Source organism: Lygodium microphyllum, chromosome 28, assembly GCF_053477565.2.
Source record: "Lygodium microphyllum isolate KBCC chromosome 28, Lygodium_microphyllum_v1.1.10, whole genome shotgun sequence".
Taxonomy (NCBI): Eukaryota; Viridiplantae; Streptophyta; class Polypodiopsida; order Schizaeales; family Lygodiaceae; genus Lygodium; species Lygodium microphyllum.
The window spans coordinates 57695665-57712274 of record NC_141162.1 but is presented as its reverse complement, the minus strand read 5'-3'; positions in this window follow the sequence as shown (position 1 = coordinate 57712274).

Below are 16610 nucleotides of genomic sequence, written 5' to 3'. Positions count from 1 at the left end.
CTTGTGGAATCTCATCACGCTCAAATGCAACAAATGTTTTCGCCATAAGTCTCCAAAATGAGAGGAACATTGCACAGTGCTACAAGATGCTCCCTTCATAAACCGTCATAAACACTCTTCTCTTGTCATGGAAATTCATGGAAAATGATGTTTTGACGAAAAGCAATGCCAATGACTCCAGGAAAAGCTTGAATGCAGGTAGAGGAGGTTCACAAAAAGATGATAATCACATGTTTTGGAATTCTTTTTATCCCTCACTTTACAATTCTAGTATGAATGGAAGATCAAAGGGACATGATAACGACAGAAGAGAATAGCTTTTTTTAAATAAAGCCTTAGCTTTAATAAGAAAAGCTACAAGCTTTTCGAACCATGTGTGGAGGAGATATGTGACTGTAGAAGAGAACGAAAAAGGAGGAGAGGATGATAACTAAGGAGGACCAACATGGCTTCCGCCAAGAGGGGAGGACATGATATGTTCTACTCTATGCTGAATTATTGGGGATATCATGTTCACATTTTGTTCTCTCTCATCATTTATGGAGTGTATGATGGCTACATGGACAACAGAAGGAAGTTTATGTGAAGGAAATCGAGAAAGACCTAGAGTTGATTCCCCATATGTGTGCAACAGAAGCTGATTGCGTGATAAAGGGAGGAAGATAAGCTTGAGGAGGTGATTAAGGGGCGACAGTCACAGATCTGGGGGGAGTCAATTATCACTGATCAAGATAGCAATAAGAGTAAAGTTGCTTCTGATGACAGGATGGACAGGAAGGCAATAATCAAGGTCTTGACTCTCATGCTTATGGCACCAGAGCGAATACCTGTTGAAGAAACAAGCGTAATACAAAGAGGACAAGAGGAAGAGAGTGTTTTCTTTCGTCATCACTTGCACTTCCAACACTTGGATTATCTTGATGTGCATGTTTCTCTTCCTTGATACTCTAGAGGGTCACTGATTCACCTTCATTCCCTGATCATGAGGCACCAGAGTGCTTAAGGGAAGGATTTGATAATGAAGTAGGAGATTTGGAGGTGGTTGTCATCTCATGGTGTTGCCTTGAATAGGATTGTGGAATAACCTAGAATGGAGGTTAGCTTTTGCAGGATTAATGCAAGGGTTTTTGTAGTTGACAACAATGATATCAATAGTAAGGAAGCTTATAAGGGAGTTCAACGATTGAAGTCTATCTTTTTTGGGAGTCTGTGACTACGCTGTTGTTATTGGTGGCAATAGCATGAAACTTCGGACCCATTATCATTCTTGACCTTAGTAACCTTGGCTAATATTTCACCTTTCTTGGTGGGCAACAAGGAGGGCATTCCTCCTAACAAACAAAGGTTTATCTTTAGCTGACAAGCCTTTAGCTTGGTTTCTTAGACCTCTCATGATGTTTTATGGAGGGTTTAAGAAGCTCCTTTCTACCAATGGTATTATCAACTTTGGTGTAACTATTGCATGGAAGAAGAAGCTACTAAAGTAATGCAAGACAAGATTGGTATTCTTTATGCTACAGATTTGATCATTTATGTGTCAACATATGTGAAAGCACCTTGTTTTGGTTATTGATCCATAGAGCACCAAAGAAGATTTGCATGAATTTGTTGGCGTATATGAAGGTCCAAGCTTTATGATTGGAGAAGTGTGCCTTTTCGACAATTTGTGCCTTGAAGGGAACATAAAACTATGTTGGCTTCATCTTCTTATTCAAAAAAAAGTTATCCTTAGCTCATGAACTTACTTTGAGAATTCTTCTTGCATCTAAAGTTCTTCTTCTCTGTGAATTTGCTTTGAGTTAAGTACTCTTCATCATCTTTTGCTCCCATCTTTCTAAGAGTCCCTGCAGCGAGTGACTTTCACGAGCCCCCATCATGTAAATTCCATGTGACAATGTGAAGTACTCGTGAACCCGTAATCCTAAAGTATGAAAGATCTAGTCTCAACTTGGCCACCTCGAATCCCTCAGAAATGCTGAGAACCCCAATCCTTGCACTCATGTCCATTGGTAGGGAACCTCAACAATCCTCGATGTAATCCTAGAAAGGCATGCTTACGTAGATGACAGACAATGTGCTCTATCATTCAATATTACGGTGAAGATATGCAACAAAGGTCAAGGTGTGCTAGTCATGCATTCAATCTTTACACAAAAAGTATGAATGCATTGAAGATTTTATGTCTCTATTGTGCTGTTTGCCTAATGCAAGATGCACACAAAGGTATCTTCACTTATTTTATGTCCTTTAGCACTCATAACTTCTCTCCTCACTTGATGAACAAGACTCAACTCAACCCAATCCCCCTCATTCACAAGAAACTATGTTGTAGGTATCAATAATTTAAAACCCTTCTCTCAATTGATATATGTCTTACACTGTCCTCAAGTCCCTCAACCATCTTTCCCTCTTATTCCAAAACTCCTATCTAGTGGTAGATATTCTATTACCATATACTAGATAAATATATGTCAATTATGTTTTAATCTTAATTTTTAAAATCATATTTAAATATTTTAATTACAATTTCTCATTGTTGTTTTTCATTGTCATTAGATTTATTTATCTGTCATGGTATTTATTTATATGTGACCATTATATAGGATATATAAGAAACTTTTAATGTGTTCCAAGTCTCTCTCTCTCTCTCTCTCTCTCTCTCAATGTATTCATTTTAAAGTTAGGTTTTGAAAAATTCAACTAAAAGTATCATGGTTACAAATATATACTCGAGGCAGGACAATGCAAAAGAGACTGCCACCAGTTTCCTACTTGAGCAGATCATTTGCCGTTTTGGTCCACCAAAGGAAATAGTATTGGACGTACAGGGCGGGTACCTTCCTTTACAGGAATGGTATGCACAGCCAGACTGGGAGGAATACCCCTAAGTTTGTCATAGCTCCAAGCAAAGATGTCGCAGAACTCCTGAATTAGGGACACATAGTCCTCTCTCTCTTCCAAACTGAGCATGGAATTATGTAAGACGCTTAGAAATTGGTTGTTGCACTCACCCTGAATTTTCGCACTTGAAGTACACTTAAGGAAACTGAAAGCCCGATTGAGCACAAGTGCACAGGAAAAGGCACACCCATTGAGTGGCCATAAATTGAGGATTGTATTCAAAAAGGGAACTCACTTAGATAAACCACTCAAGGACCCCACCAGTAGGAGAGGATCCCCGCAGAGCAGGCTTTGCCCCCTCCGCACCTCCCCCGAGTAGGTTGGAGAGAAAACGTGCGCTGTAACAGGTCCTCCAAATTGGACCCTAGTGTCTCTACACGAGCATGGATTCTCCCTTGCAAAAGAGCAACCAAAAGCCCATGCTCGAATAGAGACAAACAGAGACCCTAGAACCTCAATGGGCCCATCTAGCTAACAAGGGCAAAAAGGCCACACTACAAAAACACATACGTGTTGCATTCAGACTGCATCTAGTCAAAGCAAAAAGCAACAACATCAAGCTACAATAGCGAGAATGACTAGATATGATAGTCCTGACGAGAGATATACCTTGAGCAACACTGCACAGACAACCCAAGACATTGGCGGAGAATCCACGTCTGGTCATGCATGTGGGGACTCAAGGGCATCTATCAGAAGGCTTAAATTTACAAGCCGAGACCCGGAAGATGAAGACATAGTACCACCTGCTTATCTTAGGGTCAAACTCACCGCAAAAAGAGAGCATACTATCGATGCTCTGATTGATGAAGGAGCAGATTTCAACATCTTGACCTATGAATCATGGACCCTACTAGGCCAACCAGAGCTCACACCGACTAGTGCAACTCTTAGCCCTTATGGGGGACACCCACAAGCACTCATAGGGAAGTGCAAAATCCTTGCGACAATTGAAACAGAAAGCTTGCCTATCCTATTTCATGTTCCTCCAAATAGTGCTAGCTGCGGGAAAGAAACCCTCCTAGGAAGACCCTTCAAAAGGGTGACCAAGTGTGAGGCTGACTATGTGGCACAAAGGATACACCTGACACTACCAGGTGTGAGGATAGTCATAACCTTTAGCAAGGGTGACCTCATCAAACCTCAAGGGAAAGGCAAGGAAGTTGTTGACGTAACAGTCAAGCCCATTAACAAGGGCAAGGACTTGTTGGAGGAGTTGATACAAGCATAGGTCGAACAATGAGAACCAGTGAATGAGGCCATGCTTGAAACAAAAAGGTTAGGAGACAAGGCCAAGGATGGGGTTTGGACTTACAAATATCGTAGAAGACCACAAAAGAAGCCAAAGCCTTATAGATGAAGGCATCGATGGAGAGCTAGCACAATGCCACGATGGATATCCAAGGCGTTGCTTCGGGCTCAAGGGTATTATGCAGGCAACCGATGGATTTGGGTACCAAAACCCCCTACTAAACCACCTCTGACAGAAGCCCAAATTATGTCAAAAGAAAAGAGGCATAGGAGGAAACCTAAACGAAATCCAGTCTCGAACCAAAAATATTGGAGTGATTGAGCCCCTCACGATTGAAATCAAGAAACCAAACATAACCTATCAAAAATTAGATCCTCAGCCTAGCATGCTTAGCAAGCAGATATCAGAGGTAACTGTTGAGCGTACACTAGATCCACTAGTGCCCAAGGAGCCTTTGACTTTCTAAGAGGATAATAAGCACCACATGCACAACATTGCGTATGATAAGGCTGATTGCTCAACAAAGCTAATGATAGAATCGTCTAACAATCACGAGCAAATTCTCTAGTCAGTGCCAAGCCCACGTGGGAGTCCCAAATCTCCCACATCCTCTTCACCTAAACGGACACAGGAAGCACAACAGCGGTTGTCAAGGGAAACTGCTCAATTAGCCCTCATTGAACATAGAAGTGTCGCAGAATGCTTAACTGAGTTGGATGCTAAGCTCAAGGTGTTCGCACGAGTTTACGTCCTTGCGGACGTGAGAACAATCCCTAAGGAGCAGCTTGGAGATTACTTGCCCTTTCCTTTATCTTGGGAAGAGCAAGAACACCTTGACGAGCACTATAACAGGCTCCTGCATGAACGCATGCGACTCATCCCTGACGAGGAGGCTGACGAACTGCGCTTAACCGTCACGTTCAATGAAGTGATCTGTCGACCGAATCTCATAGACATAGAGCAACTAAAGCGACTGTCAGCAGGCCAGAGTCAATTTGAACAGCGTTGGCATGAGAACCGCGTTGCAATGGCCGAACTAGGGGCTTAGATCATGACAGTCTCTGAGGAGCAATTGGCCAAATGGCGAACTTCCCTTCGAGTGTGCTGACTGATATTCGGGGTACCGACTTAGCTGGAACTAGCCTAGAGAGTCCTTTGATTGATAAGGTTCTCACTGAGGAGGAGTTACATGTTGCCAGTAGACTCGGACAAGGTTTCATGCTGCTCGATGTGGCAAAATATCTATCAGTATTGAGTAAGCTGCCACGAGTGGTGGATGCGTGTGCCCCACTCCAGTACAATCCTGAGTTCTACAATTGGTTTTTATCCTCGTAAAGCGACATGGACTCATGGATATGTATATAAATAAACAATGACTTTTGTGACCCTGTATAAACACTACCAACACACATAAGCAATAATAGTTAAGCGTAGACAAAGAGCTGGGATCAACAGGCTAAGCTCTTCAGGTCCTCCTCTCACCACACATTCAGAAGTTGTGTGACCTTTTCCGCCCCAGGTGGATGGCATGCAACCCTCATCACTGCCATAGGAAGCTCTGGCCAACATCCCTGAGGGTGGGGACAGGGTACCATCCCTTCCTACACATCTTTCCCCTTTCTGGTCTATCCTTTCGAGGATGTGCCCTGTCCCACTCCATGACAACCAGTCCACACAACTTAGCATAAGCTAATATCTGCTAATGGCTGGAGGCAAAACGAACATCATCATGGGGGCCTTCCCTCTGCAATGAACACTGCATGTCTCACCCCTCCCCTTCTTGTCATATGCGCTTGATAAACCACACTAAAATCCCTTCCATGCAAATAGTTGTATCCTGTATCAAGGTCTAACCCTTGGTTCACACCTTGCAGGTCCCCCTACGAGGAAAACATGGAGAGCCTAGAGCAGCTGGCTTGCAAAGACGCTCTCCAGCCGACGCATGCAGCACATGCCCCTCCGCCGATGCGCTACGTGCCCACTCTCAAAAGGTACGCCAAGAAACGCGGCCCCAAGCGACACCGCCCCGGACGAAGGCCGAAGAATCTGCGGGCCAGGGGAGCGGACCCTCAAGGAGGCGCACACAATGTGCCAACACCAGTGGCACAAACACCCAACGTATGCTTGGACACCAGATGCTCAAGGGCAGAAAGGGCAAATCGGGACAGGGAAGAATTCAATGAACTATTTAAAGGCATTTTGGAAACGGTGGCGGCCCGAGACTACACCATTCATGTCCCGGCTGACATGTTCCCTGGCCAACCCCACAGGAGCCCCGCACCAGCAGAGCCCCAGTCACTCGACCACCCAGACTCGCCCCGCCTCATACAAAATGGAGTAGCCCCATGTTGAATAAAGGCTTATCAAATGCTACCTGACCAAGACTTTTTGCCTTTAAATGGTTCAGTGTTAACATGTTCCCGAATTGTACAAACTTTTCATATCTGCGTTTAATATATTTCACGTCTTTACCAAAAGAAAAAGCTAATCAAGCGCAGGTGATAAATATCTAAGTCAACACCATAGAATTCAGATAAGTGATGTCTCCTTGCGTTGCACTGGTTTATTATGGTTGCGGTATATACCATGCATGTACTCTCATGAAGTGACAAGTGGATGCAGGATAATACAGGTCTTTTGTGCGAAAGTGTTCAATGCCCAATCACCGCAAGACCATTGACCCCACAAAGAGCCGCAACAAAGCCACGTTGCCGAAAGCAAAAATCACCCTTGCCGACCGCCCACATCGCATAGCCCAAAGCATATTCATGGGCTACGCTCTCTTTCTAGGTCAAGCTCTATAGTTGGCTCACGGCAGTCATTACCTCAATTGTACCGACATCGTGTATGTCACAAGGAGATTCGCAATATCTCAAGTGTCTCTCCCCATCTCAACAACTGCTTCTCTAGCAATGAGGCTAGGGCACAATCATCATTGTAATATCCATTTCCTAAGCCTTCGAAGCTTGACATTTTCCAACCCCTTGAAAGGCTGATAGCCTCAACATATTGCAATAGGTTGTACTCAGGCAAGTCCAAAAAAAAAAAGGAGAAAAGAGAAGAGAAAGAAAGAAAGAAAGAAAGAAGGAAAGAAAGAAAAAAAACAAACAAAAACACAAGAAAAAGAAACAAAAAGAAGAAGAAGAAGAAGAAAAAGACAAGAAAAGAAAAGAAAAGAAAAGAAAAGAAACGAACGAAAATATCAGAAGCACCCACGATCACAGCACAACACCTAGGGGTCCTCAAATTAGGTACGTCTAGTGACCTTGGTCGACTGGCTCCGTCCCTAGTCCCCTAGCCCTTTAGCATCACCCACAATTGTTCAGGGCACATCAAGGGCAGGATATACCTAGGGAGCTTGTCTCGCCTATGGTTAGACCTGTCACCCTGACCCACTTGCACAATTCCCTCTTGCATTCTGCCTTAATACCATTGCAATCAATTGTGGTAAGCACCACACGATTGGGCATGAAAAGTACATCGTCCTCATCATCAAGCAAGTCCAATAGCTTCCAACTACCGAAAGTGCGGTGTCCCTGTATTCAATTATGCTACGTCGTGCAGTCACAATGCAATGGATGTCTCATATACCTTCACGTGTACTTCTTCTCAACATGGACAACTTTGCTACATCCACACATTGTTACGAGAAACTAGCCCGCGGTCTTCTAACTACATAATATCTAAGTATGCACGAGCACTCACATAATATCTGCACTGAAGTGTATACACAGTTTGGGTCCTCAAGTGTAGGACAATACTCTCAGCTTGCTTAGAGTTTGACCTGTCTCCCAAACTAATTGCACTATGTCTTGTGCACAATCGAGAAGACTAGCACTACCCCTAGGGAGAGACCACCTATGAGAGGTTTTCAATTGCAGGTATTGAAGACTCCAACAATCGTGTCATTCGCTCTTCATCGACACCCAACTTTGAATTCTTATCCTTTATCGTCCTGTAGGCCCGCCAAGAATTGTCATGTGCCGAATCCCCAAAGAACAGCCCTACCACCAACTCCCATTGCCCCACCACCTACCACTTAACCCATCGACGTGCCCCCAATGACCTTCCTCCCCACCACTACCAACACTCCGCCATGGCAACCACAGACGTCCTTGCCACCCACGTCTTCGGTGCATGCTAACGCCTGCTACCTACGACGGTGAGTACCATGGGGCTGGCACTCATCTAGGAGGGGGGTAATGTTAACCCCAACACGAAGAAAGCAAAAGAAAATAAAAAAGATGCAGGGCAAAGGCGGAAAAAAGGTAGCCCGACTGAAGAAAGAATAGGAGAAAAGGCCAAAAGCGCAATGGCAACCTTAGAAGTTCAAGGCAAATGCAAAAGGGAAAAGGCACATTTTAAAATAAAAAGGCGCACCGTGAAATCTTGTAAAAGAGCGCCGGGCTTTCACCCGTGCAATTTGTAAATGTAGACGGGTGGTGGAAAGGAAGCTAGAAAGATAGAAGGACAATGGGAAAAAGGGCCTAGGCTATGGCCAGCCATGTAAAAAAGGGGAAAAGGGGATGACCGCCCAAAAGGGATTTAGGGTCTTGTATATAAAGTTGAAAAGTGAATGAGAAGCTCATTCTTGTGTGTGGCAAAAAGTGGCTCTCCTCTTCTTCTTCTTCTTCTTCTTCTTGCTTGCTTGAGCTTGTGTTTGAGAGAGGGAGTGTCAGAGTGTGAGGGAGTGAGTGTGTGAGGGTGAGGGATCGGGGAGGAGAAGCTCTCCATTTTCTCCTCTCTTCTTCTCTTCTCTTCTCTTCTCTTCTCTTGTCTTGCTCGCGGCGATGGAGCTTGGAGCGTGGAGCTTGAGGATGGAGCTTGCTTGAAGCTTGCACTTGGATCGTGGAGCTACTGGAGTACACGGGAGAGGAGGTAACTCGATCAGCATGGAGGTAAGCTCACTACACCCGTAGATATGAATGGCGCGTCGGCTATGTGAGAGGTAGCTATTAGTGCTCGGCTTGGAACGCTTGAAGCAATAAGCGGTCTGTGGGTCTTGGCGGTTGAGCGAAGACTCCCATAGCAGAGTTACACAATTGTTGTTACACCACATCCTGCATAGACCATCTATTTGCTTGCCTTCTGACCAACCAATCCAAAGTTGTACTTGCACTCAATGATGCTCGCTCCAGCTCTTTAACTACAGTGCACATATCATAGTAATCCACTACCATCACACAATTATAGTGCTTCAACTTGAAGCCTTTTTTATTGTAACAACTCTTAAATCATTCAAATCTATTTTATTCCCCATAAGTGCCATGACAATGTTTGGACTTCCATATTTTTGAAGTTTCTTGTCCCAAAGGTTGCAGAAAAAAAACTATTGGCTAGTTGATGCCTTCATGATTCAATGAATGCACGATGCTTATGGAGCAAGAGGATGCATGAGCCTCTTGTTTATTCAAATGATAGCATAGACATGGAAGAGTATAAGAAAAATTGTTGTTACACCACATCTTGCACAGACCATCTGTATGCTTGCCTTCTAATCAACCAATTCAACTAGTCTGGCTAGACATGTTTAGTTCTCTAGGCATGAGACTGGATGCAGACCAACAAAGGCACAAATCAAAGCTAGATTTAGAGCTTCTCCTCTAAGTGTTAATGGTGTTCATGCTTTTGGTCTCAGTGAACAGACAATAACTATTACATGTCCATCAACACTTCAAATCTTTGGTTTCCCATCTGATGTATTCTCGGGCCCTCTGCTTCCATTGTAGTCTTCCACCCTCTCGAGATCATGTTAGCTTCTTCTTCTTTTTCTCTGATCTTAAGACTTTGGATTTTTGCTTTGTATTCTCGTTGACATAGAGGATGTCTTCTTGTTTGCTAAAAGAAAAGTTCTTTTTCTTTCTTTTAATTGTGTGCAGGCTTCTCAGTGAGATTTCTGTACAGATTCTGCTATCCTTTCCCTTCTTTCAATTCCAATAATACTAGTCATGCACTAGCTATCAACTGCAAAACGTTAATTAAAACTCCTCTGATTCAGCCACCGATGATGTAGCACTATGATCATAGCTTGTAGGACTTCAACTACTTGGACTTTGGCCGTAGGTAGCCATAGCTTGGACTGTATCAACAATGAGGAAGAGGGTTATGACTGTGTGCTCAGCCTCTAGTTCCTAGAAAGAAGCAGACGACAGTAGTACTTTGACTTCAACATCATTGAATTGCATAATTCAATGTGACGATAACGAAAACTCGAGGAGGCTTCCAAATTAATTCTTGGTAGCTAAGCTCCACTTAGGGCGCCATAATTTCCTGCTCGATGACTACCCTTCAAACATCGTCATAGGTGATGGAGAAAACAGAAAAAAAGCTACCCTTCCTTTTTAGTGCTAATATTCTTTTTGTAAAAAATCGTTCTCGTCCTCCTCAAAAGCTCGTCGACCCTTTTTAAAAAGAAGATAGAGGTGGCACATCTAAAAGTAAGATAACTTTGACGTCACCTCGAAGAACCCCTACTTGAATGGCAGTGCCCATGGCAACAACTTCATCAGCATCAACATTTTGTTTGACTCTTTACTAAATATGTTGGCCACAAAATCACAAACCCTGGGTATTCGGGTCATTTCCCCAACCAAGAGTACTTCATCCAGCTCATTAGGCTTCTACCAGACAATCATTGCATGGGTTGCGAGTTCTTTCAATCAAGTCCATCACCAAGGCCTCAAGCTTTGATCATGTAAGGGTGAGGTTGAAATGCTTTGGACTAGTTGCATGAGCCGTAAGAAAGGGCAATTGTATGTTTGTTCGAATGGAAGTAGAGACCTCAACTTTTGCCTTTTTTAGTAGCCTCACACAACCTTTGAAGAGGAACATTATCTTTTGTGATGTCCATGCCTTCTTGCTTGTTAAACTCCTGAACAAAATGGTTAAGCAGTGCATTGTCAAAATCTTCACCACCAAGGAAAGTGCCACCATTGTTGGCTTTCACCTCAAACACACATTGCAGTATCTCCAAAATCGAGACATCAAAAGTGCCACAAGCTTTCAAATTGCAGAAAAATGTGCAACATCCATAGTAAGACCTCTTAGCAACTGTTGTTGTTTTCGCTGTTTTCTCCTCTTTTTCTTGGTCAGTGAAGGTGCATCTCTCAATGACTCAGGACCCTGGATTAGGTCAACCGTTGATGTGCTTGGTTGGGCCTCAGCATTTCCTTTCTCTAGTGTGTTCTCATGGGACATAGCCGTGGCTTGCTGAATAGCCTTGCCAGGTTGTGAGGGTACAACTGTCTCCCTTTTGGGAGAGTCTAGCTCTTCAGCTAATTCCCATGTGTTTAACTCCTCCAGCCTAGGCTTTAGGCACTTTGGAAGTGCTGGAGTTGTCAAGGAAGTTGGTTGCGACACCTCCTTCACAGGTAAACTGCTAAGGACACGTTCCGCAAGGGGCATTGTCACAGCCAAGGGCTGTGACTACTGTGATCCCTGATTGGAAGTAGTAGCGGCTAGTCCGGTGGGCTGGCTACTCTTGGTGGATTGCGGTGTTAGGTCCCTAGGGTGATCGGAAGTAGTCGCGTCTTTTGTTGCCCTTTGAGCATCCATCTGTGTAGATCGAGCATGAGTTGATCTGGTCACATTGGGTTGCACAGGCATATCCTTGGGTCGAGAGCTACAGCTAGTGTCATATCCCCCCTCTTAGATATTTGGAAGCTTTGATGGAGATAGAGATTGGGAGTGACCAGCCACCATTGATGACCGCTGTTGTGCTTCCTATATCCATTTGAAAACTCTTAGGTGGACTTGGCACTGGTTGAATGATTTGCTCGAGGCTAATAGACGATTGTGCCATTTGCTTTGTTGAGCGATCAACCTTGCCATGAGCAATGTTGTGCCTATGATGCCTGTTATCCTCTTGGAAAATCAAAGGCTCTTTAGGCACTAATGGCTTTTGTGCACACTCAATGGCTACATATGACATCTACTTATTAAGCATGCTAGACTAAGGCTCTTTCTTTTGAACACTCATGCCTGGTTTCTTGCCTCAAGACCTAGAGTTTCTCTTAGATTTCCTCCTGTGCTTCGTTGCTTTTGATGCAATCTTGCCTTCAGTTGATAAAGATGGTTTAGCAGGGGATTTTGGTACCCAAATCCATCGGTTACCTGCGTAATACCCTTGAGCACGTAGCAACGCCTTGGATATCCATCGCAGCGTTGTGTTGACCCTCCATCGATGCCTTTGTCTATAAGGCTTGGGCTTCTTTTGGGGTCTTCTACGATATTTGTAAGTCCAAAGCCCATCCTTGGCATTGTCTCTTGACCTTCTTGTTTCAAGCATGGCCTCACTCATTGGTTCTCGTTGTTCGACCTGTGCTTGTATCAACTCTTCCAACAAGTCCTTGCTCTCGTTAGTAGGCTTGACTATTACGTCAGCACCTTCCTTGCCTTTCCCTCGAGGTTTGATGAGGTCACCCTTGCTAAAGGTTGTGACTATCCTCACACCCGATAGTGTCAAGTGTATCCTTTGTGCTACATAGTTAGCCTCACATTTGGTTGCCCTTTTGAAGGGTCTTCCCATGAGGGTTTCCTTACCATATTTAGCACTATTTGGAGGAACATGACATAGGATAGGTAAGCTTTCAGTTTCATTTGTTGCAAGGATATTGCACTTCCCTATGAGTGCTTGTGGAGGTCTCCCATAAGGGCTAAGAGTTGCATTAGTTGCTCTGGTTGTCCTAATAGGGTCCATGCCTCATAGGTCAAGACATTAAAATCTGCTCCTTCATCAATCAGAGCATCGATAGTATGCTCTCTTTTCGCAGTGAGTTTGACCCTAAGATAAGCAGGTGGTACTATGTCTTCATCTTCCGGGTCTTGGCTTGTAAATTTAAGCCTTCTGACAAATGCCCATGAGTCCCCACATGCATGACCAGATGTGGATTCTCCGCCAATGTCTTGGCTCGTCAGTGCAGTGCTATTCAAGGAGCATCTATTGTCAGGACTGTCATATCTAGTCATTCTCGCTATTGTAGCTTGATGTTGTCGCTTTTCGCTTTGACTAGATGCAGTCCGAATGCAACACGTATGTGTTTTTGCAGTGTGGCTTTTTTGCCCTTGTTGGCTAGATTAGCCCATTGAGGTTCTAGGGTCTCTGTTTCTCTCAGTTTGGGTATGGGCTTTTGGTTGCTCTTTTGTCAGTGAGAATCCATGTTCATGTAGAGCCATTAGTACACTAGGGTCTAATTTGGAGGACCTGTCACGGCGTGCGTTTTCTCTCCAACCTACTTGGGGGAGGTGCGGAGGGGGCAGAGTCCCCTCTGCGGGGGTCCGGGGGGGCAGTCCCCCCGGTCCAAAGGGCCGTTATGGTAAACACCATGAGCAATTTGGAGGACCGTTTAGCCAAATTTTGAACTACTTGCTCTAAGTTTCAGCCTAGTGATGGATCTGTGATGTGCCTTTAGCTCTATATAGCCTTTGGGGTCAATTTCAGGGTTCAGATGCATCAAAATTTGTGTTCTAGATACATGTCTGATTTTGACAGTTTTCTGTCCGATTCTCAGATGTTCGATTTTCAGGAGTCTAATTATCAGAATCGGACGTCCAATTTTGGGTTGGTCCGATCTGCCCAATGGTCCAATTTTGGTCACGTCCAATTTTGCAGTGGTCTGATTCTAGGAATTGGATTGGATAGGGTGGTCCGATTCTAGTAGTTGGACGGTCCGATTTTGGAAGTTGGATCGAAAAAGTGGTCCGATTTTTACGCTAGGGCCAATGGTCCAATTTTGACACGTGGTCCTGGGTGGTCTAGGTGGTCTGGTTTATCTGAGTGAGTTTCTTCAGTTATTGAATACAATCCTCAATTTATGGTCACTCAGTGTGCGTGTCGCTTCTCGTGCACTTGTGCTCAATCAGGCTTTCAATTTCCTTAAGTGCATTCGAGTGCAAAAATTCAAGGTGAGTGCAGCAAACAATCTCGAAGTGTCTTACACACTCTCGCTTTGTTTCGGGCCTGATAGGCTTGTTGGTCAATTTTCTGGCCGCCTTGACAGGGTTCAGGGTTTTTCTAATATGTTGCCTCGTTTGTTTTTGGCCAATCAGGTTTTAACTGCTCAGTGCTTTAGGTCAAATTTTTGAGAATTTGATAAAAAATTACACTTGGCCCAGTCCGAATTGCAGGGTCTGAGTGGGTCACTCGGAAGGTCCGAGGTACATTGGCCGAGGGCCGAATTCGTGATTCGGACAGGGTAGACTCGGACGGGCCGAAGCGCAGACTCGGACAAAGTCGCTCGGATAGGTTGGCTCGGACAGGCCGAATGGTCAATTCAGATGAGGTCACTTAGACAGCCGAATATGACATGTGGCCGAGGGTCGAATCCTATGGCTGGGATGGGCCAAGGGCCGAATTAGTCGATGGTTTGAATGGTCGACTCGGACGGGCCGGACGAGGTTAGGGTTTCGGGCCGAGTGGGCCGAATGAAAGAGAGTTGAGGGCCAATTCTGGGACTCGGCCCAGAAGCGACCGCTCGGACGGGCTGAATGCGGCGCGACGACGATAGCGAGAGGTCGATTTTGCTTGATTCTTGCAATTTAATTAATCTTAGCAAGCATAAACCTCCAGATCCTATCTAAGGGGATAGGGGAAGGGATTCATATACTTGAATAGAGTGGTAGGCTCGTCGATGGTGCGATCGGATCGAATCGTGCGATGGCTCTCTCTCTCTCTCTCTCTCCCATTGAAATGGTCACAAATGAGCTCTCCCTTGGCTTCTTGGCTCTTATACCCCTTTCTGGGTATGGTGTTGATGCCCCCAAGCACTCATTTGCCGATCCTAGGTATCACAAGCGAGCTTTTTACCATTTTTTGCACGATTTTTACCATGTTTTGCCCTATTTTGCAATAGTAAACCCTACCTTTCTCCGGTGGGATTTCCTAATCCTAATCTATGCTAAATGCAACAAGAATCGAAAGCAAGAAATTGAAATAATTTCTCCATGTTTCCCAATCATCAAACAAACAAAATATCCCAAAATACTTACTTGTTTTGAAGATAAAAAACACCCAAACTTCCTACCTATCTCAAGCTCCGTTTCGAGGATAAATCCCTTACTTCGATGCTCGATATGAGGTACGCAAATGCTTAAGCTTGAATTCGTTGGTCCCTGCAATGGAACCAAAATGTAGTGGGAACTCACGCTCAACCGCCAAGACCCACGGACCGCTTATTGCTTCAAGCGTTTCAAGCTGAATGCTAATGGCTACCTCTGACATAGCCTACGTGCTCTCATGCCTCCCGGGTGTAGTGAGTGTTAACCCTAACACGAAGAAAGCAAAAGGAAATAAAAAAGATGCAAGGCAAAGGCGGAAAAAAGGTAGCCCGACAGAAGAAAGAACCCAAGGCACTCACTTCATCAATGAGGTGATTGCCCACCTGCTCTCAACCTTCTTAATCATCCACAAGAAAGCCTCACTCTACTATCCTCAAGCTAATGGCCAAGCAAAATCTATGAATAAGATCTTAGTCAATGTCCTTATGAAGGTAATTTCCACCTTACGAAGTGACTAGGACAACAAACTTATGGCAGCACTGTGGGCCTATCAGACAGTCTATAAAATGATTGTAGGACAGACACCCTTTAGGAACCTATAGGTCCGAGGCCATCTTGCCATTATAATTATTTGTCCCAAGCTTGTGAATAGCAGTACAAGATAGATGGGAAGAGAAAGAAGCTTGGACCGACCATCTCATGGAATTGGAACAACTCTCTGAGACTCAGCTCATAGCCACCCACACCTTAATTTGTGAGAAAGCATGACGGAAGATGTGGTTCGACAAGCACATCAAAAAACACAACTTTGAGTATGGAGATCTTGTTTTGGTCTACTTGGTAAAGGTCACAAGCAGAAAATGAAATTCCAAGGATTGGGACCTTTCTGAGTGTGCACCATTAGTAGGAAGGGCAACATAGAACTTGAAACCCTTGAAGATGAGGGCATAGGATCCTTGCAGTCAAATGAAGAAGTAATACCCTCCTACACATCCACCTCATGAGCCCCCTATGCTAGAAGCCCTTGTCAATGGCCACATAGCCACCATCACTGAACTAGAGGAAGAGGATGAGGAGGTAGTAGCATTAGCATACCTGTGCATCACGACCACTGCTCGGTACATGCACGCATTTGATGCCTTGATCGATGAGGGAGCTGGCTTCAATTTCTTGACTTACGATCATTGGACCGTCATTGGTTAGCCAGAGTTAGAGCCCACCAAGACTAAAATCAGCCCATTCGGGGGCAAGTCATATGCACTCCTAGGGAAGTGCAAGATCGCAGTCTCTATCGAGTCTGAGAGCCTACCAATCATCTTCTATGTATTGCTAAATACGAAGGATGCAGGTCAAGAATCACTGTTAGGATGCACTTTCAAGAAGCAAGCACATTGCAACGTGGACTACGATCTGTAATGTATTCACCTTTCCATTGGGAACGTTTGAATCATGATAGCTTTCA